At 36.3% G+C, this 24,623-nt stretch overlaps 2 long non-coding RNA genes across 4 annotated transcripts; one reads left to right on the forward strand and one right to left on the reverse strand.

Annotated features, from left to right (window-relative positions):
- The first annotated feature begins 4,292 nt into the window (after positions 1–4,292).
- On the forward strand, positions 4,293–4,658 carry LOC121867750. Its single transcript, XR_006089235.1, has 3 exons — positions 4,293–4,391; positions 4,512–4,581; positions 4,648–4,658. It is a non-coding gene; the product is annotated as an uncharacterized LOC121867750 (long non-coding RNA).
- Positions 4,659–9,525: 4,867 nt separating this feature from the next.
- On the reverse strand, positions 9,526–24,558 carry LOC121867749. 3 transcript variants are annotated; one of them, XR_006089232.1, is made up of 5 exons: positions 24,438–24,558; positions 22,406–22,550; positions 21,966–22,145; positions 14,789–14,977; positions 9,526–10,141 (listed from the first exon to the last, which is right to left on the reverse strand). It is a non-coding gene; the product is annotated as an uncharacterized LOC121867749 (long non-coding RNA). The 3 variants fall into 3 exon arrangements; XR_006089233.1 differs by lacking the exon at positions 24,438–24,558 and having other exon boundaries at positions 22,446–22,518; XR_006089234.1 differs by lacking the exon at positions 24,438–24,558 and having other exon boundaries at positions 22,388–22,462.
- Between the last annotated feature and the right edge of the window lie 65 nt (positions 24,559–24,623).

A 24,623-nucleotide genomic window follows, 5' to 3' on the forward strand; every position in this document is an offset into this window, starting at 1 on the left:
ATGCAGCTGCCCTGATATTTGGTACAAGCACTGCAATATGTGAACACTCCTTCTCAACTGCCACCTGCTTACACCATACAGGCGTTCAACGACTCCTCGTAGAAAAAGTAACCTGGTCTTGCTTGAACAAATTCTTCACACTTTGGCTCTAAAAAAGAAGGCAAATTTTATTGTATTGAGTCACAAGGCAGTAGAGTACAGTACTGTACAGTAGTATTTTCTCTCCATGTTACTATAAAACATTATCATTATTGTCTTATTTGAGAACAAATACTTTTCTTTCAGTTGTTGGTTGGCGTACAGTACAATACAGTACTTTACTTTATATAATTCTTTCCTATCTTATATTATCATTACTACTATAATAATTCATAAAATGTTGATTTATTAGTTGTCATAAATAAAGTTCTCTTGTATAATTGGTTATATTTCCAAATGGTTTCATTACAAGTAATAATGTCATATATGGTAGAGCCATTAATAAACAATCTTGTCCCCCAGGTCAGGCTATCAATGTGACGATGGGTCTTGCAGATAATTTACTATTTGATAAACAGGCAACTCCCACAAGCCGTCATAACTAGGGAGTCAAGTATAAGAACATACAGTAAGGTTCACTCATTAACCAATACTACTCAAAATAATTGTAAATGTATCAAAACTCAAACAGTATTATGGGATTTGATTCTAACAATATGATTCTCATTATTTATACTGTGTATAGAATAGGTTTAAGAACCTATTGAGCCAAATGTCAAAATAAATAAGGTATTTGTGCAGATAATAGACTCAGGAATCTGGATAGTAAAGCCTATAAGAAAAAAGACAATATTTATGGCAATAAAACCCCCAATATGAGGCTCTGTCATTTATTGACAAGTTAAGTAAGACAGGATTCAGTGTTTATTGACTTAAGAGCGCACGACAACACTGGCTGCCACGTCGTGTCTTTTGGCAGATGGTCTACGGTAAACGGTTAATTTTTTGGCGTACAGAACACGTAGAGACGTCAGTTTAGTGTCGCGCGATCAGTTCTTGACCGTGTTTTACCACATAATTTGCCTCATGCCCTGTCCACTACAGGTGATTTATGTTCAGAGTTAGAGAAGAACAAAAAATACTGGTACAGTATTTATAATTAAAATAAAAACTTGTATCAATTTTATTAATTAATATAATATTAAGACATTTGTGGCCACCCAAAGATTGTTAACCATTTTATGGTTGTAATCAGTAGTTTTGACCATTCTAAAACACTTTTCTTCTATGGCATTTATGTCACAAATTAAGTACTGTATAAGAAAGATAGTTTGCATTTTATTAATTTTTGTGTTAACCAATCAGATCTCGGTATAGTGCATGGTTAGGTTAAGTTGAAGTAGGTTAGGTTAGGTTTCCCTAAATTAATTATATAATCAATACTAATACTATAATAATACAAATTAATTACCTACACTGTACATAGTTTTCCCATAAGGTTATTGACAATGTCCAATTTTTCCCCCAAATCAAAACTTTTTAATTATTAATTTGTACCAAAAAATGTAAACAATAAAATTGACTGTATATCACATTTTAGAGCCATCAATTAAAGTTCCAAATGGTAACAAGTGATACTGTGTGGTTCAGTGGTGGCCACCAAAGGGTTGGTTTAACTATGACAGGATGCATTACACTCACTGTGTTAGGTCAGTCTATACCTTCAGGTGTAGTATTAACAAATGGATTTAGAATTTAATCAACTTTTATCTTCCTTTTATCAGTAATTTTACATCTCAACTTGGTCGATTTTGTTACAATAGTTTAAAGTATTTTCTGTGGCCACAGTTTATTTTATTATATGTTAGTTAATAATTGAAACACATTTATACAGCAAAATCAGACGTAAATATAATAATTATTATACATTATATAATTGAGGGTAAACTCTAACCTGTGCCAGGAGAGCCCTTGCCCTAAGGGTCTCTCCCTGCCACCATAATCCCTGCACACATCTCCTTCACATTAATCAATCCTCACAACACAATATTACACCAACACAAACCAATTTACTTCACCAGACGAAGCTGCTGTGTTGACATGGCGGCCCAGGCTCACGCTCCCTCTCACGGCCAACACAATGCAACACTTTTACCTTACATTTGATAATTAAATACTCTAAAAATTATAAAATTACTATATAATATTATTAATTACCTTTAATTGCGTAAATGTTGTCTGTGTGTTCTTCACCACTAATGTCTTCATAGTTTTATATAAGGCCTCCCTCAAGGGCCGCAGGATACTCCTCACTAAATGAACCGAGAAAAATAATGACAACTTAATTATTTTCTTGACGATAATCACATTATCAATACTTTTGGAACCATAGTTTTTTGTGTGTATGTATTTAGATTTATTTTACTCATATCTGACCCTCATTTTTTGGGGCAAATGGGCGAATTTTGTAAAAAAATATATTTTTTTTTCTCTAAAAGATTCACCCGTTTGTACAATAAATTAAGGTCATTCTTGCTGTTTATCCCAAATTTGCTAGCCCATACTGATTAGTCTTCAATTAGAATATGACTCCAATGTATGTGATCCACTGACCTATATATGCTGCTGGTGAATGTGATGTATTTCCTTCTTTGTGTATGAACCTCTGTCCTGCGTGGCAGTGAACAGTGGCATTACCCACATGAATCTGACCTATATATAGTGTCAATGAATATGATGCATTCTTTGTGTACGAACCTCTGTCCTGTATGGCAGTGAAAAGTGACATTACCCACATGAATCTGACCGACGTATATGTATGTATGTGTGCGTGTGTGCATGTATATGTACGTGTACATGTATATGTGTATGTATATACGGATATGTATGTATATGTGTGTGTGTGTGTGTGTGTGTGTTTACATATATGTATATGTACTGTCAATGAATATGATGCAACTCTTTGTGTACGAACCTCTGTCCTGCATGGCAGTGAACAGTGACATTATCCATATGAACCTGACCTATATACATTTATAGTTGTTAATGAATATGATGTATTTCTTTGTGTGTGAACCTCTGTCCTGCGTGACAGTGAGAAGTGATACCACCCTCAGTGTCAAGACCTGACTGAATTACTCAGAATAGGCAAACTGTACTACAAGCCCTGCCAATAAATTTGTTAAACTAAAAAAAGGTCAGTTTTGAATAAAGCAAATCTAAATATATAAGAACCTAACCTCACCAAACTGCCCACAATGCTGATCCCCTTCAGAGCTCCTAAGACAAAAGTTCTAACACAATAAATATTTCCTTAATGCACAAATTATGCCATTATATAAAATAAACAATAATAGAGGAGGTTTTTACTATCAACTGGAACACCGACCATTACAACCCATTTCTTCCACCCACTGACTTACCATCATAAAGAACTTTACTGTACATCACTGAATTACTTAATTTGTCAGCACTGGTGTGACTATTGTTCATTATAATCAATATTATGTTGCCATCAGCCGAGTGTTTGATGCAGCAGCACCAATGAATCTGTTTCAGTTGCACAAGTTGGGTTTGTTAAGGAGTTATATAAGAAACTAAGGAGTCTGCAATAGGCCGGTTGGTCTGTGCATGGCAGCTCCTGTCGAGAGTTACTACCACTCTCTATCATCCATGAATCTATCTAGCCTCCTTTTAAAACTTTCCAGCATTCCAGCACTTACTACAAATTTGGTAAGCTTGTTCCACTCGTCCACCACCAGTTCCTTCCTATCTCCCTCCCAAACCTCAACTTATGTGTTTATTTTTCTGGTCCCCGAGGTTATACTAGAGACTGTCGGTTGATTGAAAACGTCTAAAGGAGGACCACCAGATTGGTGCCTGCTCTACAGAACCTCAGTTACCCAGAGAGATTGGAGCGCCTGCAACTACCCAGCTTATACTACACACGGGCGACCTAATCAAAGAGTATAGGGCACACTACTGGGTTGAGTGTACATACCTGGAGCTGGCGGACGTCTGCCCCACAAGGGGTCACAGCTCAACCTTGAAGAAGCCACAAGTCCAGAAAACTGTGAGGGCAAACTTTTCCGGCGTGAGAGTTGTGAACTCTTGGAATACTCTGGGCAAACTTTTCTGGTGTGAGAGTTGTGAACTCTTGGAATACTCTGTATGAGAGTGTGTGATTATTCTCTTAATACTTATATAAGTTAGGTTGTCTCCCAAATTTGCCCTGGGAACAGGTCACATTTACGAGGAACATCACTCATGTAAAGTGGCAACTTGTTGACAGTTATTTCCTATATTATAATAAACAAGGTTAAAAGAGCACTGGGATTTATCAGTACTTTATTTATTACGTTTGTAACAGGATGGTGCCACATCATACAGTGTGTGAGGTAATAATGAGCGAGGTACTGTAAACAATGGGATGATGAAACAAGCCTGTGGGTGGTGCAGCATCAGTGTGAGGTAATAGATGGGTCCACAGATGATGAAGCCTGTGGGTGGTGCAGCATCATACAGTGTGTGAGGTACTGTAAACAATGGTCCACAGATGATGAAACAAGCCTGTGGGTGGTGCAGCATCATACAGTGTGTGAGGTGTAAACAATGGTCCACAGATGATGAAACAAGCCTGTGGTGGTGCAGCATCATACAGTGTGTGAGGTACTGTAAACAATGGTCCACAGATGATGAAACAAGCCTGTGGGTGGTGCAGCATCATACAGTGTGTGAGGTACTGTAAACAATGGTCCACAGATGATGAAACAAGCCTGTGGGTGGTGCAGCATCATACAGTGTGTGAGGTACTGTTAACAATGGTCCACAGATGATGAAACAAGCCTGTGGGTGGTGCAGCATCATACAGTGTGTGAGGTACTGTAAACATTGGTCCACAGATGATGAAACAAGCCTGTGGGTGGTGCAGCATCATACAGTGTGTGTGCGGTACTGTTAACAATGGTCCACAGATGATGAAACAAGCCTGTGGGTGGTGCAGCTTTACTCTATACAGTATGTTGGCTGCTTCTGTACTGTATATAATTGTATATTGTTTACTGTAGTACTGTACTGTATCTATCTATAAAAGTATACATTATATATTGTTTACTGTAGTACTGTACTGTATCTATCTATAAAAGTATACAATTTATATTGTTTACTGTAGTACTGTACTGTATCTATCTATAAAAGTACACATTTTATATTGTTTACTGTAGTACTGTACTGTATCTATCTATAAAAGTATACATTTTATATTGTTTACTGTAGTACTGTACTGTATCTATCTATAAAAGTATACATTTTATATTGTTTACTGTAGTACTGTACTGTATCTATCTATAAAAGTATACATTTTATATTGTTTACTGTAGTACTGTACTGTATCTATCTATAAAAGTATACATTTTATATTGTTTACTGTAGTACTGTACTGTATCTATCTATAAAAGTATACATTTTATATTGTTTACTGTAGTACTGTACTCTATCTATAAAAGTTTACATTTTATATTGTTTACTGTAGTACTGTACTGTATCTATCTATAAAAGTTTACATTTTATATTGTTTACTGTAGTACTGTAGTACTGTATCTATCTATAAAAGTTTACATTTTATATTGTTTACTGTAGTACTGTACTGTATCTATCTATAAAAGTATACATTTTATATTGTTTACTGTAGTACTGTACTGTATCTATCTATAAAAGTTTACATTTTATATTGTTTACTGTAGTACTGTACTGTATCTATCTATAAAAGTTTACATTTTATATTGTTTACTGTAGTACTGTACTGTATCTATCTATAAAGTTTACATTTTATATTGTTTACTGTAGTACTGTACATCTATATAAAAGTTTACATTTTATATTGTTTACTGTATTACTGTACTGTATCTATCTATAAAAGTTTACATTATATATTGTTTACTGTGTACTGTACTGTATCTATCTATAAAAGTTTACATTTTATATTGTTTACTGTAGTACTGTACTGTATCTATCTATAAAAGTATACATTTTATATTGTTTACTGTAGTACTGTACTGTCTATCTATAAAAAGTTTACATTTTATATTGCTTTATCAGTACTGTACTGTATCTATCTATAAAAAGTTTACATTTTATATTGTTTACTGTAGTACTGTACTGTATCTATCTATAAAAGTTTACATTTTATATTGTTTACTGTAGTACTGTACTGTATCTATCTATAAAAGTTTACATTTTATATTGTTTACTGTAGTACTGTACTGTATCTATCTATAAAAGTTTACATTTTATATTGTTTACTGTAGTACTGTACTGTATCTATCTATAAAAGTATACATTTTATATTGTTTACTGTAGTACTGTACTGTATCTATCTATAAAAGTACACATTTTATATTGTTTACTGTAGTACTGTACTGTATCTATCTATAAAAGTTTACATTTTATATTGTTTACTGTAGTACTGTACTGTATCTATCTATAAAAGTTTACATTTTATATTGTTTACTGTAGTACTGTACTGTATCTGTACTGTAGTACTACATTTTATATACATTTTATATTGTTTACTGTAGTACTGTACTGTATCTATCTATAAAAGTAACATTTTATATTGTTTACTGTAGTACTGTACTGTATCTATCTATAAAAGTATACATTTTATATTGTTTACTGTAGTACTGTACTGTATCTATCTATAAAAGTTTACATTTTATATTGTTTACTGTAGTACTGTACTGTATCTATCTATAAAAGTATACATTTTATATTGTTTACTGTAGTACTGTACTGTATCTATCTATAAAAGTATACATTTTATATTGTTTACTGTAGTACTGTACTGTATCTATCTATAAAAGTTTACATTTTATATTGTTTATGTAGTACTGTACTGTATCTATCTATAAAAGTTTACATTTTATATTGTTTACTGTAGTACTGTACTGTATCTATCTATAAAAGTTTACATTTTATATTATTTACTGTAGTACTGTACTGTATCTATCTATAAAAGTATACATTTTATATTGTTTACTGTAGTACTGTACTGTATCTATCTATAAAAGTACACATTTTATATTGTTTACTGTAGTATTGTACTGTATCTATCTATAAAAGTATACATTTTATATTGTTTACTGTAGTACTGTACTGTATCTATCTATAAAAGTTTACATTTTATATTGTTTACTGTAGTACTGTATCTATCTATAAAAGTATACATTTTATATTGTTTACTGTAGTACTGTACTGTATCTATCTATAAAAGTATACATTTTATATTGTTCACTGTAGTACTGTACTGTATCTATCTATAAAAGTTTACATTTTATATTGTTTACTGTAGTACTGTACTGTATCTATCTATAAAAGTATACATTTTATATTGTTTACTGTAGTACTATACTGTATCTATCTATAAAAGTATACATTTTATATTGTTTACTGTAGTACTGTACTGTATCTATCTATAAAAGTTTACATTTTATATTGTTTATGTAGTACTGTACTGTATCTATCTATAAAAGTTTACATTTTATATTGTTTACTGTAGTACTGTACTGTATCTATCTATAAAAGTTTACATTTTATATTATTTACTGTAGTACTGTACTGTATCTATCTATAAAAGTATATTTTATATTAGTTTATCAGTAGTACTGTACTGTATCTATTCATAAAAGCATACATTATATTGTTTTACTGTAGTAATTGTACTGTATTCATCTATAAAGTTTACATTTTATATTGTTTACTGTAGCATTGCATTGTATCTATCTATAAAAGTATATTTATATTGTTTACTGTAGTACTATACTGTATCTATCTATAAAAGTTTACATTTTATATTGTTTACTGTAGTACTGTACTGTATCTATCTATAAAAGTATACATTTTATATTGTTTACTGTAGTACTGTACTGTATCTATCTATAAAAGTTTACATTTTATATTGTTTACTGTAGTACTGTACTGTATCTATCTATAAAAGTTTACATTTTATATTGTTTACTGTAGTACTGTACTGTATCTATCTATAAAAGTTTACATTTTATATTGTTTACTGTATTACTGTACTGTATCTATCTATAAAAGTTTACATTTTATATTGTTTACTGTAGTACTATACTGTATCTATCTATAAAAGTTTACATTTTATATTGTTTACTGTAGTACTGTACTGTATCTATCTATAAAAGTATACATTTTATATTGTTTACTGTAGTACTGGGTACTGTATCTATCTATAAAGTTTACATTTTATATTGTTTTACTGTAGTACTGTACTGTATTCATTCATAAAGTATACATTTTATATTGTTCACTGTAGTACTGCAATTGCATCTATCTATAAAAGTATACATTTTATATTGTTTACCAGTAATTGTACTGTATCTATCTATAAAAGTTTACATTTTATATTATTTACTGTAGTAATTGTACTGTATTCATTCATAAAGTTTACATTTATATTGTTTACTGTATAATTGCAATTGCATTCATCTATAAAAGTATACATTTTATATTGTTTACTGTAGTACTGTACTGTATCTATCTATAAAAGTTTACATTTTATATTGTTTACTGTAGTACTGTACTGTATCTATCTATAAAAGTATACATTTTATATTGTTTACTGTAGTACTGTACTGTATCTATCTATAAAAGTTTACATTTTATATTGTTTACTGTAGTACTGTACTGTATCTATCTATAAAAGTTTACATTTTATATTGTCTCACTGGTAGTACTGGTACTGTAATTCATCTACTAAAGTATACATTTTATTATTTACTGTAGTACTGTACTGTATCTATCTATAAAAGTATACATTTTATATTGTTTACTGTAGTACTGTACTGTATCTATCTATAAAAGTTTACATTTTATATTGTTTACTGTAGTACTGTACTGTATCTATCTATAAAAGTTTACATTTTATATTGTTTACTGTAGTACTGTACTGTATCTATCTATAAAAGTTTACATTTTATATTGTTTACTGTATTACTGTACTGTATCTATCTATAAAAGTTTACATTTTATATTGTTTACTGTAGTACTGTAATTGCATTCATCTATAAAAGCTTAATTTTATATTGTTTCACGGCACTGTACTGCATTCTATCTATAAAAGTATTATTTTATATTGTTCACCGTAGTACTGTACTGCATTCATTCATAAAAGTATACATTTTATATTGTTTTATCAGGCAATTGTACTGTATCTATCTATAAAAGTATACATTTTATATTGTTTACTGTAGTACTGTACTGTATCTATCTATAAAAGTTTACATTTTATATTGTTTACTGTAGTACTGTACTGTATCTATCTATAAAAGTACACATTTTATATTGTTTACTGTAGTACTGTACTGTATCTATCTATAAAAGTATACATTTTATATTGTTTACTGTAGTACTGTACTGTATCTATCTATAAAAGTACACATTTTATATTGTTTACTGTAGTACTGTACTGTATCTATCTATAAAAGTTTACATTTTATATTGTTTACTGTAGTACTGTACTGTATCTATCTATAAAAGTTTACATTTTATATTTTGGTTTAAAATCTACTACAGTTCTGTACTGAGGACAGTCATACACACTCCCAATGCACCAGAGCCGGCCAGTGTACATCATGTCAGCCTGCAGCCTCCATGGCCAAAGGCAGTGTACATCATGTCAGCCTGCAGCCTCCATGGCCAAAGGCAGTGTACATCATGTCAGCCTACAGCCTCCATGGCCAAAGGCAGTGTACATCATGTCAGCCTGCAGCCTCCATGGCCAAAGGCAGTGTACATCATGTCAGCCTACAGCCTCCATGGCCAAAGGCAGTGTACATGATGTCAGCCTGCAGCCTCCATGGCCAAAGGCAGTGTTGGTTATTTTATTACTCAACATTACCCTAAGGTGAAGCTTCAAAGTTGTTCTATATTTGTAAAACTCATTTGTCCAAGAGGTAAAGGTACAACTGACGTCCAAGGAAGAGATTATACCCTCTGCATCTACTGTACTCTACTCGTTACCCACAAACTAGGGATGATTTTCCTCCAAGTTTGACGTAAGTTTAGAGGAAATATTCCTCCAACAAAGGTTTTTGGAAGGAACAGGAAATAGCCAACTGGAGGATATCAGCCGGGGACATTTGTTCTGTAATACAATTAATTTTTACTCCATTTTGAAATACATTTGAGGAATACACTTTATTTACATATTCAGACATTTTATATAAACACAGTAGTCAGGTTTTTTCCGAGCTGGGGGATCCAGGGAAACACCCACCTGGGAAGTTTTTTACCCTATTGAATTTAATATCTTACACTGTTACTCATTTGGTCAGTACCTAATAGTTAAAACACACAGCAGCCCAAGTCAAACCTGTATGTTTATTGCAACAATACTTTTCATGCACTTAATAATTCCTTTACTAATTTTTGTTGTTAGTAAACTTGAATTTGTTAAATATTTTTAATTGTGCAACATTATTGAGAGAAAATAAACTAAAAGGTAAGATTTTTTTTGATATGTATTGTCTGAGAATTCAAAATTGAACACTCACCAAAGGGATTAATCTCTAATGCACCAGCAACTGGGGTTTCAATAGTTTGTGTAGTACTAAATCACAAAACATAAGCAAGTCTCATGATCTATACAAACAAAATATTTAGTTTTCTTTCCCGTGTTATATTAACTTATTTGGTTTGGTTTTATTATTAGTTTTAATTGCATCAGTTAGTTTTATCAGGGAGAGTAAACACTTGTTTTTGTTGCTGGAAGGCCTCTCTAATACTCCTTGATTTTTGAGACATTTCCTCACACAGTTTTCTTTGACTCTGTTTCTTTATCAAAAACTTCCTCTTATTTTTTTCCTGCTACAACCTCTTCTGCTTTAACATGCTTCTGTACCTACTGCTGGAGAGTTTTATGTTGCTACACATCATAGGGTCCTCCTAGTGAGGTACACATACATACCTTACAGCCCTGACCTCCTAGGGGGGACACAGCCTACAGCCCTGACCTCCTGGGGGACACACACAGCCCTGACCTCCTGGGGGACACACAGCCTACAGCCCTGACCTCCTGGGGGACACACCTCCTGCACAGCCCACAGCCCCTGACCTCCTGGGGACACACACAGCCTGACCTCCTGGGGGACACAGCCCAGCCCTGACCTCCTGGGGGACACACACAGCCATGACCTCCTGGGGACAGCCCACAGCCCCTGGACACACACACACAGCCCTGACCTCCTGGGGGACACACAGCCCTGACCTGGGACACACACGCCCTGACCTCCTGGGGGGACACACAGCCTACAGCCCTGGACCTCCTGGGGGACACACACAGCCCTGACCTCCTGGGGGACACACACAGCCATGACCTCCTGGGGGACACACAGCCTACAGCCCTGACCTCCTGGGGGACACAGCCTACAGCCCTGACCTCCTGGGGGACACAGCCTACAGCCCTTCAGCTCCAACAGCTGAAGAAGAAGCTCAGGAGGATGGCAGCCGAACAACCTAAGGAGTGGCCGCGCTACATTGGCCCACTTCTGTTCGCGTACCGGGAGGTGCCACAGAGCTAACTCAAGGTGTCTCCCTTCGAGCTTATGTATGGCAGGTCCGTCCGGGGACCTCTACAGGTTCTTTGGGAACTGTTGGATGATGAGGAACCAGATCCGGAAGTCAAGACCACTTATACATACGTCATTGACTAAGCTGATCGTCTCCAAGAAACCTGTCAACTGGCAAAGCAAGAGCTGATAAAGGCTCAAGAGGTCCAGAAGACTTACTATGACAAGAAGGCCAAGCTTCGTTGTTTCAAGCCAGGTGATCAGTGCCTGGTTCTGTTGCCTACGATGCGCAATAAGTTACTGGCTCAGTGGAAAGGTCCATTCGACATTGCAGAGCGTGTCTCGGATCTGACTTACATCGTCCAGGTGGGATCTCGACGAAAGAAGTTCCACATCAACATGCTGAAGAAGTACTTCCAGTCACCGATCGGGGGTACAGTCTCCACTGAGGAAGACAGGGACGAGCCTTCCCAGTGTGATTCAGGGGTAACTTGTGCTGCCACAGTGATCTCTGTCAGTGATGAGGAAGATGGGCCTGTCACTGCACGTTCCCGCCAGAGTGAGACTTTCACGGACGTTGAGGTGAACGGAAATCTATCGGCAGAGGAACGAGATGCCATTGGCTCTCTGTTGCATCGCTACAAGGACATCTTCTCTGATAAGCCAGGAGTTGCCCGGATCGACTGTCACACTATTGAACTGACCAGCCCTACACCTGTTCGGGTAAAGCCCTATCCTATACCTAGGCGACTACTGGACACTGTCAAACAAGAAATTGAGGAAATGGAAGCAGTAGGAATCATAGAGAAATCATCGTCTCCATACTGTAGTCCTATGGTAGTCGTCCGAAAAAAGGATGGGGGTGTCAGGATCTGTGGGGATTATAGGAGAGTAAATGCCATTACCCAGGTGGATGCTGAACCTATGTGTGATCAGAAAACTATTTTTTCAAGAATAGCTGGTTCCAAGTTATTTACCATACTTGATCTGACCAAGGGGTTCTTCCAAATCCCACTGGACCCGAAGAGTCGGCAGATCACAGCCTTTGGCACGCCAGGGGGTCTCTATCAGTACAGAGTCCTTCCCTTTGGTCTCACAAACTCCCCTGCCATCTTCAACCGTGTCATGAGGCAAGTCCTAAACGGCATCAAGGGAATTGAGGCATTTGTGGACGATGTGTTAATCCATTCAGCAACATTTGAGGAACACCTGGAACTCTTAGAGGAGGTGTTCCGGAGGTTCCAACAAAAAAACATGACCGTGAAACCAAGCAAGTGCGAGATCGGTCGGGCTGCAGTACAGTTCCTCGGACACACTGTCGGCAGAGGACGCTGCACCTGTCAGAATGAGAAGATCAAAAAGGTCCAAGATGCACCACGGCCCACTACAAAAAAACAAGTGAGGTCATTTCTGGGCCTCGTAGGGTACTACCGGAACTTCATCCCAAACTTTGCCGTGGTGGCTCTCCCTTTATCTGACCTGCTCAAGAAACATGCATCTAACAAAGTGCAATGGGGACCTGAACAAGAGGATTCTTTCAGTGCCCTCAAGAACCTGCTATGCAAGCAACCCATCCTTCAACTGGTGAGGAAGGAAGAGCCTTTCATCCTCCGGACCGATGCTTCACAGGATGGGGTTGGTGCAATGCTACTACAAGAGGCAGATGGCGAGGTTTTTCCAGTTGCGTATCACAGTCGGAAGTTGAAGCCTGCGGAGAGGAATTACAGCATGGTCGAGAAGGAACTTTTGGCAGTGGTGGAAGGCATCAAGAAGTACTACTACTATCTCTACAGAGGTGAGTTTGTGTTGGAGACAGACCACATGCCGCTCACCAGTCTCCGACCATCTAAGAATGCAAATGCTCGTCTGATGCGGTGGGCACTGTATCTCCAGCAGTTCAACTTTGTCCTCCGGTGCATCAAGGGCAGCCTGAATGTGAGGGCTGACCTCCTATCTCGACTTGTAGGGGAACCAGAGCAACTGATTGAGAGGGCATCTTCCCAAATGAGTGTGGAGTTGGTCTAGACTCCAGTAGACTCGAGCCTCCAAGCGTCTGGCGGCTCGTCATATGTCATGTATATTTTTCTCACACCTTTCTACACTTGAGAACATAACACAACACCTGTGCCACCTAAACAATGTCTACATACCCTACACCACACAACACGTTGCTCTAATGTAAACGTAGCGTGCTTACGCTTAGCATGAACTATTGCTCGGGAATTGTCACCCTCGCCGCGGAGTTTTCCTCTAGACAGAAAAACTAAAGTAAATGTTGAGGTTTTCCCTCAGTGGCGATTGGCGACTATATTCCGTTGCAGTGTTAGTGTTAAACACACACCACAGTGTGAATGTCGAATTGTGTGTCTGGGCTAGGCATTCTTTTGATTGTATACAGGTGCTGAAAATTTATTCTCCAAGAGAAAAATTTTTCTTAGTAAGGGCGATTCTCATGGGTTGCGTTGGGCCTCCCGCACAACCCATCCCAAATGTTTGTTTAGGGTAGAGATAAGGCAACCGGCCAGCCATAACTGGGACATTTGTTTTCCATTAGTGGTATGTTAGCCAGCCGATAGGGGCGGGGGGAGGGGGGGGGGAGATTACCAAGTGCATATTTATCAGTCATATAGAGGGAGTTTAAGTTTTCACTTGTAAAATGTCACTGGCTTGACTTAGCACTAGACAAAATTTGTAGTAATTAACTTAGTACATTTAAGTACAGGTTTGCCCTTAGGACAATTATTTCTTTTACTTTTTTCACAATATGTATTTAGGATGGTGTGTGCATGTAAAGAATAAACGAAGAAAATTACGTATATCTACCCGAAAATACGAGTTGAAAAAGAACCATAACGCCTCACAGTCTGGCCCAGAAGCTTGGTGGTTGCAGTGATCTAACCTGACTACAATGCCACGATTAATCATTATTAAGTATTATTATATCAGTAAACACTAATAATAACAGTGAAATATGGCAGGGAGGGAGGACACTCAACCAGTCACTTCCCTTACCCGCTCCCTCTGCCAGACGTACAACTGAAATATGTACGGGAGAAATACAATACTATATTGTAGTCTAATTTGAAAATGTTGACAGACTCAGTGATAAACAAATTATATAAACCAAGCATTTACCTATGATAACATAATAAGAAACAGTGTATCCTTACTAGAGTGAGTGAAATGTTCCCACAAACAACAAATAACAACTGTTTGTTTCTCACCTGTGGCCGACTGGTCAGCCAGCACCCATGGTCCCAAGATGTTCTTTGTTCTTTTACTTTACTTTTTTACTTTTATCCTCTTCTGTTTTGGGGATGATTCTTAGGGAGGCGTCTTGGCCCAGACCTCCAAATTTTTTGTCCGAATCTTCCAAAATCCGGATTTACAGGGTCCGAATCTTCGAGGGTTGACTGAAATGATGAATATACTGTAATTATTGAGAGCGAGGAACAACAAACAATTGTTATAGTATATGGCACAGTGTGTGAAGGACTGTATGGTTTATTATAACATAACAATAGACAACAAGAATATATAACACATTGTTTTCTCTATCGAGTACATTAGTCCATTACATTTACCCATACATCATTTATCTTACAGTTACAGAAAAAAGTCTACATTGGAATATTATTATGAACTTCACATTAACAGTCATGAAAATTATGAGAGAATTAAACATATGAATTGAAACATTAGCCAATTAAGGCCCATACAGTACAGAAGGTCACTTACAAAAATTTCAGACAAAAATGAGATGAGAATTTACTAATCCAAATATGTAGAGTACAGTTTACTTCACAGTAAGATAAGAGGTGTTTACTTGAAGCAACAACATAAAAAGATTACTCTGTGGCATGTAGCACTATGTAAATGAAACTTGAAATTATCACAACTGATATAAAGAACAATTATGAACAATGAACTGAACATTTCAAAGATTATTTCAGATAACAAGTAAAGACAAAAAACATTAGAGGAAAAAATAAATAAAAGAATTCTGAATAATGCCTATAACAAAAAGGATACGAGTATACTGTACACTGTGTTACTAGACATGTACAGTATGGGTAGTAATAAGGCAAGGTTATTGTAATAAGCAGTAGAGTATACTGTACACTGTGTTACTAGACATGTACAGTATGGGTAGTAATAAGGCAAGGTTATTGTAATAAGCAGCAGTATACAGCTAACACTCCATTAACTGGATCGATGGGTGTAAACCTCTTCTGGGAATGAAACATTACAGTAAAGCCTCCGATAACGACGGTTCAACTAATGAAGCTTCATCTGTAAGACCCTGGTTAATTTAGGACCCAATTCAATTTATGCCATAATTTTCTTCGTATTTATGATGAAATAAAAAAAATATACACAGTATTACATTTTCGCATAAATAATAACTAAATCCCGATATTATAAAAAAAATTAAAACACGCCTTGCACACGGAGGCTGCCGGGCTTGTTAGTGGTGATGCCAGCATCACTAGTATAAACAATCGCAGCTGGCGGGCCCTTTGTTTTCACTCATCTGAACAGGAAAAGGAGAAAACTTTCTCAGGTTTCTTACAGCATTTTTGCATCCCTATTCAACAAGAGCAAGAGAGCAAGTGATGGTAGTGCTGGTTCAAAAGCTAATAGAAAGTGTATAAGCTTAGCCGAGAAACTAGATGTGTTAAAACGATATGAAAAAGGTGAGAGGTCTGTGGATATTATATGGAGCAAGCAATGAACATATTTTCTGAAGTGGATCCATTAACAGAACAAAGCATTAAAATTTAAATAAACACAAATGACCTCTACATAAAGATGTTTAATGAGAAAAGAAAGCAGCTGTGCAAGGTTCTTTTGACAGCTTTATTATTCAAAGGCCTAAACCATCAACTTCAGCTTCAGCATCATAAGCAGCTTCAACAACAACTTCAGGTTCAGTAACAGTTTCAGCAACAGCTTTATAGAAAGCTGCAGCTTCAGCCAGAGTTGAACCTGATGACTTTGTCATCCGAGTAAAAACTTGCACAATATTCATTGCCTGTCCTTATGTTTTAGACTTTACCACCATTGGCGAGTAGAATTTTTGTTTTACATTCGTAAATATTATTTAAAACATATATGAACAGTAAATAACTATTGCTTTCATATTCTTATGTAGAGAAATGACGATGTGTTTTCACCTGTACTCACTGTACATACGTTGGCGTTCCCAATCGTCTTGCTCTATTTCTTTACCATTAGTGGTTAGCTACTTCTAGTGTTCCATTTATAAACATTAAATAACATTACTTAAAACATTCATATATGTATTCAATTTTTTTACATTAAGGTCACCTCAACTACAACCAGGGTCTTATATTCTTCAGTTTCTTATGTAGAACCATCGTCACTCATGAAAACAATGCCGTCTTGTCTCCTCTACAGTGATCCCTCGGTTAACGAGCGCCTCGGTTAACGAGCGCCTCGGTTAATGAGATTTCGGTTAACGATTTACCTTCCATAAGATTCTTAGCTTCGGTTAACGAGCAATCCCTCGATTAACGAGTTTTTTACGAGCCGACCTCAACATGTTTTCGCTTGCATTTGGCGGTCCACCAGCTGTAGTATTAGTCCGCCAATACAGTAATCGGTTTTAGGGCTTAAATTCCTTACTATTTTAGTAAATATCAAGAAGTTTATACTATTCAATAATTTTAAAAGTTTAATATTAACTTTTTTTAGTCATTTTAACAATTATTGAACATAACTGAAGGTAAAGAAACTAGTTTCTGGTGCGCCATCCAGCCTGTCAACACACAAACAGGCGTTAGTCTCTCTCTTTTCACTGGAGGTAACATATTGCTTGAGACTCTCTTCAACTAAACGCTTTTTTCTGTGTTTCCAAGCAAATTATTGGTCATTTTGAAATTTATTTTACATATTGACAATATATAATGCAGTGCAGTGTTGATTTAAAGAAAATAATCTTGAATTACACCAAGAGAACTATAATTTTATGGGTGAAATAGCACCATGGGGTGACTTCTCTTCCACCCCAATGCCTTCTCTTCTCCCTTCTCCTCCACCCCCATTCTAATTCCCATCATCATCATCATCCAGGAGCCTTCTACATACACACCTCAAAGTAAGTGTACTTTTCTACCTTTTTTGTTGAATTTAGGCAATTTTCGGTGAGCTGGAACTAATTACCCAAAAACCCATTGAAACAATGGTTTCGGTTAACGAGTTTTTCAGTTAACGAGCAACCTGCTGGAACGGATTGTGCTCATTAACCGAGGGACCACTGTAGTGTGTTTTAATATGCTACGTATTATTAATAAATTGTGTTGTTCATTTTGCACATATAAAGATTAATTCAATCAAATACATATTCAGTAATAAACAAAATGAATCTTTTGTACATATTCTTAAAAAGATAAATGACGCGGTATCCTTAAATGCACACGTATATGTTGGCGTTCCCAATCCATCTCCCTTATTTTTTCTTTACGATTTAGTGGTTAGCTACTTGTATTGTTCCATTTATTATAATTAAATAACATTATTTAAAACATACTTACTATTAATTTTTTTACATTCATTTTACTACAGCTACAACCAGGGTCTTATTTTCTTCATTTTCTCGTGTAGAACTATCATCCCGGACTCCCGGCTGTAAACACAAACGAAAACAAAGGCGTCCCATCTCCTCTTGTGTGACATTATCATTACTGATATATATTGTAAAAGGTGCAGTCATAAACATTATTTAAAGAATATAGTTTGCATTTTTCATTAATTGTATTGTTTTGGGGGAAAAAGGATAAAAAGCCACACAAAAGATATGAAAATGTCACACTTGGGAACACATCTCATTAGTATTGCTTTATTTTAATGGTAATTAATGATTCGCGAGACGATGATTCATCTTACACTGCAATATTGGAGGACACATTACCGTCGTTATTTGAGGCTTTACTGTACTGGGTATTGGGACGAATTTTCTCTTCCTCGGAAAAAATCCCACATCCCCTGAATTTTTCCGAGTACTGTACTGGGTAAAGATTTAAGAGTCTAAACTACTCATCTTGCATAACAGACAAAGAGCTGTATATTTATGCAAACACAACTGTACAAGTACTGTAAACCGTATGGTATTGTAAATAAAATATACTATACTGTAATGACCAATAAATGCTTTAGTCTTAAACTTGTGGTAAGGCAGGCCATATGATGATACAGGATGGTCTGCCTTTGTCCTGGACCCTCTACTAGAGCAAGTGTTACAATCATTTTCTCCCTCTATGAAGGAGGGATTGTACACATACTGTATACTTTACATAGACCCCTTACAAACTTGCCTACAGTAGGCATACACTGTCCACTCTGCTATGTACAGAACTTTCACTGTATGTACAGTACAGTTTATGTAACTGTACAATATATCTACTTTTTATGTCATAACACTGCTTTAACACTGTATTCTTGGCTGATCCAGTACCATACTATCTATATTGTGTTATGTAACAATCCTGTTACATAAGCAATAGAAAAATACTCATTGATAAAAATGATTGTCTATAATTTACATTGTGCAAATCATTCTAATTTATGTTTTGCTCCAACAGATTCTACCAGAAACAAGGCTTCCTGGAGTAATAGGTGCCATAGTCTGCACACACATACCCAGGTAGAGCAATGGGTGAAATTTATAGAAACAGGAAGGGCTATCACTCCATCAATAGCTGGGCCAGGTTACAAAATATCTGCAACAGACCAATGGCAAGTATCTTGACATGATGGTAGAATTTTTGACAATATTCAAAGTGAAACAAGTGATGGAAGCTGGCAGCCATGGACATCTGATTGGGGACTCTGCTTATCCATGCAGGCCTAACATTTTAACACCTCTGAGGAATTATGTCAGCAACCTTGAGTGGAGATTTAACCACAGTTGATCTTCTACAAGAATGACAGTGTAATGTTGTATTGGTACCCTTAAAAGAGTTTCCTTGTCTTGGACACCAATTAAGACTTAAGAAAATTCAGGACAGTATTCATGTTACTGTGTCCTGCATATAGTACAACAATGTAAGAGGGACATTCATGTACTAGTCATTAACATTGAGCAGTACAATTTATTGGCACACATGACAGATGATCCATCACATGTTACCAAGAATCAATAACACCTAATTCACATAAGACACTTGGAAAATGTATTTTTATTCACTTTATTCAGTGTATAGGGTGATTCTCAAGTGCATACAATATATTACAGGGTGTATTCCTGGGACAACTGTAAAGCAAAAGGTTGGCATCCAGATAGTTTGCTAGCTACAGCTCTTGAGAGATGTTGAGGTAATGACAGAGAGATTGGAGTGAACCATCAGTATACTTTTGTGTAATTTACTGTATGTAACTACACAGTGTGATACAGTTTGTTATTACTGTACTATATGTTTAAAATTCTCTGCCTCTGTACCTTACTGTGTAGCCATTAAATAAAATAACAAGAAAATACTTACAATTTTACCCTTTAATCTATGGCCAACATTACTGATAAACAGTCACCAGATCTGAGGTTGACGAGTTCCACAATAATTTAAATAATGAGTTACTTAATGCACAAAGGCAGTAGATACCATACAGAAAACTCAGATCAAATAACAATGACCCTTAATGGATATATAACTTTTCAAAGAATATTATTGGACAAAGGAAGGCTATAGGCAGGAGAATAAATCGTGGTGAAGTTTACCTCCGAGATTGTTATGAAGTATTGGCCGGTAGGGTTAAGACCGAGATAAGAAAAGTAAAGAGGAATAATGAACTGAAGGAAGCAAGGGAGGAGAAGTCAAACCCCAAGGGATTCTATCAAATGTATCAAACTAAAACACGAGAAAAGATTGGACCAATAGTCAGATACCGGCGAGCTAACTGATAACGACGGAGAAATGACCAATAATCTGAACAGATATTTTTCAACAGTTTTCACCACCGAAAATTTAAACATGATACCCGAGGCACCGACTCTATACAGAGATAGTGAAGAAAATAAATTAAGCAAGATAGTAGTGACTAGTAACGATGTTATTAAGGAAATAGACAAACTAAAGCCTAATAAGTCACCTGGTCCCGATGAGATATTTGCCAGAGTATTAAAGGAATGTAAGGAAGAGCTTAGTATGCCCTTAGCAAAGTTGTTTAACAAGTCCTTAAAACAGGTGTAGTGCCAGTTTAACATCAATTGTAGGCAAATTACTGGAAGCAATAATTTCAAACTCTATTCCAAATCACCTGGAGAAGCACAAGTTATGAATGTGAGCCCTTGGTGTTCACTCTCTGTATTTCAGTGAACAACAAGAGACATAAAACAAATCTCAAACTCATTCCTGAACCTCTAGTCAGCTACTTGTTTGAAGTGTACAAGATGGCCGAGTCAGTAATGTATGGGCCGAGTTAGTAATGTGTGGGCCGTGTTGGTTGTATAAGATGGGTCGAGTCAGTAATGTGTGGGCCGTGTTGGTTGTATAAGATGGGTCAAGTCAGTAATGTGTGGGCCGTGTTGGTTGTATAAGATGGGCCGAGTCAGTAATGTGTGGGCCGTGTTGGTTATATAAGATGGGCCGAGTTAGTAATGTGTGGCCGTGTTGGTTATATAAGATGGGCGAGTCAGTAATGTGTGGGCCGTGTTGGTTATATAAGATGGGCCGAGTCAGTAATGTGTGGGCCGTGTTGGTTATATAAGATGGGTCGAGTCAGTAATGTGTGGGCCGTGTTGGTTATATAAGATGGGTCGAGTCAGTAATGTGTGGGCAGTGTTGGTTACTTATGGTAACCCTTAGGCCCCGGGTAACGTTCCAGAATGCGCACCTTTTCCCGCCACTGTTTAAATGGCCAGCGCGGGTTATCAGGTTCCAGTGTGACTAGTTGCCTGTCACGCCACCCCTCGGCCACAGGGAAGCTTCCTGGACATAATTACCTACTTTTGTTTGTTTCATTTTCAATGTTTGTCCATTTTATCATGTTGTATCAAAGTAATATTACTAAAAGTAGTGTAGTTGTATTGTATTGTAGTATTACTGTAAAACAATGCTATGATTATGTTATAAATGTATTTATATGTGGAATTATTATTATTTGATGCACTACTTGCTCAACAAACACAAAGACAGACAGGCGACCAACTGGTGATTGTTGCCAACCACCTTTTTATGATAAATTATGAAAATAAAATATTCTAAATGAATTACTTATAACAAATAAGTATTAAGATCAGTAAATACAGACATTATTGGCCACCTCGGACACAAAGGCGAGTTAACAATAGCTGCTAAGAGAGGAAAGACCACGAGCATCAGCTGTCACACCAACTCTGTCTCCCCCCCTTCCTCCCTCTGTTCAGTCACTTTTTTTACTTACTTTTATCCTCTTTACCATTGATCGGCTCGTTAGCCGCCCTGGCGATCGTTCACGTCTCTGTTACGCACTGTTGGCAAGTACTGGTCATGCAACACATCTTCCGGTGCGATAAACCTTCCGGGCTCAGCAATTACTGATGTTCGTTATCGACATCTAAGATGTACGACTGATTTGTGAGAGCTGAAAATATTAATAAATACAGTAACGGAAGGTTTTGAATGAATTTCACATTATATCTTGGGCAAACTGACTACAGTATAAGGATGATATGAAACATACTCACTACCAAAGACAATGAAAGCACAAAGTGAGCAGTGCTTTGAACTCAAAGGAAATTGTGGGGTAAGAACACAAAAAATGAACCAATCAAACCCAAGGAATCCTGACCTAACCTGACCTAACCTAACATTACAAAATCTTACCCAAAACTAAGCATTTACCCCAGAAGGTTTTGTGCACGGCACCGGCTCCTGAATGTACCTGAACCTGCTCCAGTGTTGGTCAAGTCTGGTCTTGAAAGAGCTCACACTCGGTGCCGTCACAACACTCTCTGGTAGAGTGTTCCAACAGTTCACAACTCTCACTCTGAAAGATGGTCAATATATAGTTCTTCTTGTTTAATTTGTATTGTTTTATCATTTTAAAAGGTTAAACAATATTTTTATTAAAGTTGATTTTTCTCAATTTAACCCCGAGTGTGTGGGGGGTACTGCCACCAGCACCCTAACCCGGGGCTTAGGGGGTTATTAAGGAGGGCCGAGTTAGTAATGTGTGGGCCGAGTTGGTTATATAAGATGGGCCGAGTTAGTAATGTGTGGGCCGATAAGCACACAACAAAAGTTCTCTAGCCCTGACAACTTAGGAACATATCTCATATCTTGATGGAGGATTAGACAGTTAACCATCACATCCTTCACATAAAACCATTAATACTTTGGGCTACTCTAAAACACTGATTGATTAACTTGACTCACGGACACTCACCAGTGAAGCAGCTCAACCCCCCAACACCACACACTAAATTTACCTCCTGTGGGGTCCAACACTAAACGCTTCACACTTTTCCCTTAAGTTCTAGTACAGAAACCAGATAGTGAAAACTCTTCGAATAATACAAATTACACTAAGAAATGCCATAGAATAATATTAATAAGTTATAATAATGCACAAACTAAAATATTCCATCTTCTTTCTTTTAATTACAGGGGTAACTAATATATAACTCGTCCACCTTACTACACATATAGTTAAACCAATCGCTGTACATTTGACTATGAAATTCAGTGTCACGGATCAAGTGAATTTCTTACATCTATTGTTACAATCTAATCATAGGTTGAGCTTGACAGGAAAAGGTGAAATGGACGTTAAATACACGCTGACATCGTTACTTTCACGGACTCAGCAGAGGTACAAACAAGACTCTTCATGGGGTTGAGGGTGCCCATAGTCACCAACCCGTTTCGTCACCCCGTTCATTCCCATCATTATATACTCGAAAATAACTGTTGCTTGGATAAAATAATAAAAAAAAACACTAAGACAATTTATTAAAGACGAAAATATTAAATAAAAACATTGTTAATACGCCTGCAATCATCTCACTGCTCGGTGGTTTATGCGCTGGTGCCAAAATCACCTTCATTTGTACTGTATTTTGCTTATTTACCATTGTTGAATAGTTTCTTCATTAAATAATTAATATTCATGTTTAGTAATAACACAAAAATTCTTCATTTGTTCTGTACTTTGTTTAATTATCAATGTTTTATTAATTTTCTTCATTAAATAATTAATGTTCATGTATAATAATAACACAATACTTCTCGAGTGGTCTGTATACATGTGTAATTTATATTAGTGTAAAATTATAACTTACAATTTGACACTAATACCAGTAACTGTTAGTGATGACGAAATGAATTTGATATTGGTGACGAACCGGGTCGGTGACGATGTGGATTGGTTACGAAATGGGGTGCATCCGTGGGGATACGTTAGACCCTGGAGATTTGCAGTTTGAGATTCTTTTCAGGAAATTAATTGCTTACTTAAATAGACAACTGACAATAATCAAACTACAAACATCGGATTCTCTTATCTAATTTCAGTAGCAATTGGAAACTCAGACATCTCCCACTTATTTAACAAGTTTCAGCCTTCAGCATCATTCACAAAAGATCCTGAATGTTTCATCTGTAATCAGCCATCAAATACAATATTCTAGGACGGGTTTCTCTCTCAATTTCCAATCAATGAACATGGTTTGAGTTCTTAAGAAATAACATAGTTTCAGAGATACAGGTTTTATGGACTACTGAGCGTTAATTTGAATAATTTAATTTTACCTTAACTAACACATACAACCGTGGTCATTACAACAGAGAGCCAGTACTTAACAACAGTGTGTAACAGAGAGCTAGTACATACCTAGTACTTAACAACAGTGTGTAACAGAGAGCTAGTACATACCTAGTACTAGCGTTTATGACCGGAATAACCAGGTGAAGTTTAACCACCCCTTCACTATTTACCTTCTTTGTTTACGTCATATTCTTGGTAAGGGAAAGTACAATATTCTTTTATAAACTTAAACATTAAAATAGTGAAAAAAATTCTCTTAATAACACTAATTCATATTATATATCCTATTATATA

Source organism: Homarus americanus, unplaced genomic scaffold (genome assembly GCF_018991925.1).
Source record: "Homarus americanus isolate GMGI-L3 unplaced genomic scaffold, GMGI_Hamer_2.0 scaffold46583, whole genome shotgun sequence".
NCBI lineage: Eukaryota > Metazoa > Arthropoda > Malacostraca > Decapoda > Nephropidae > Homarus > Homarus americanus.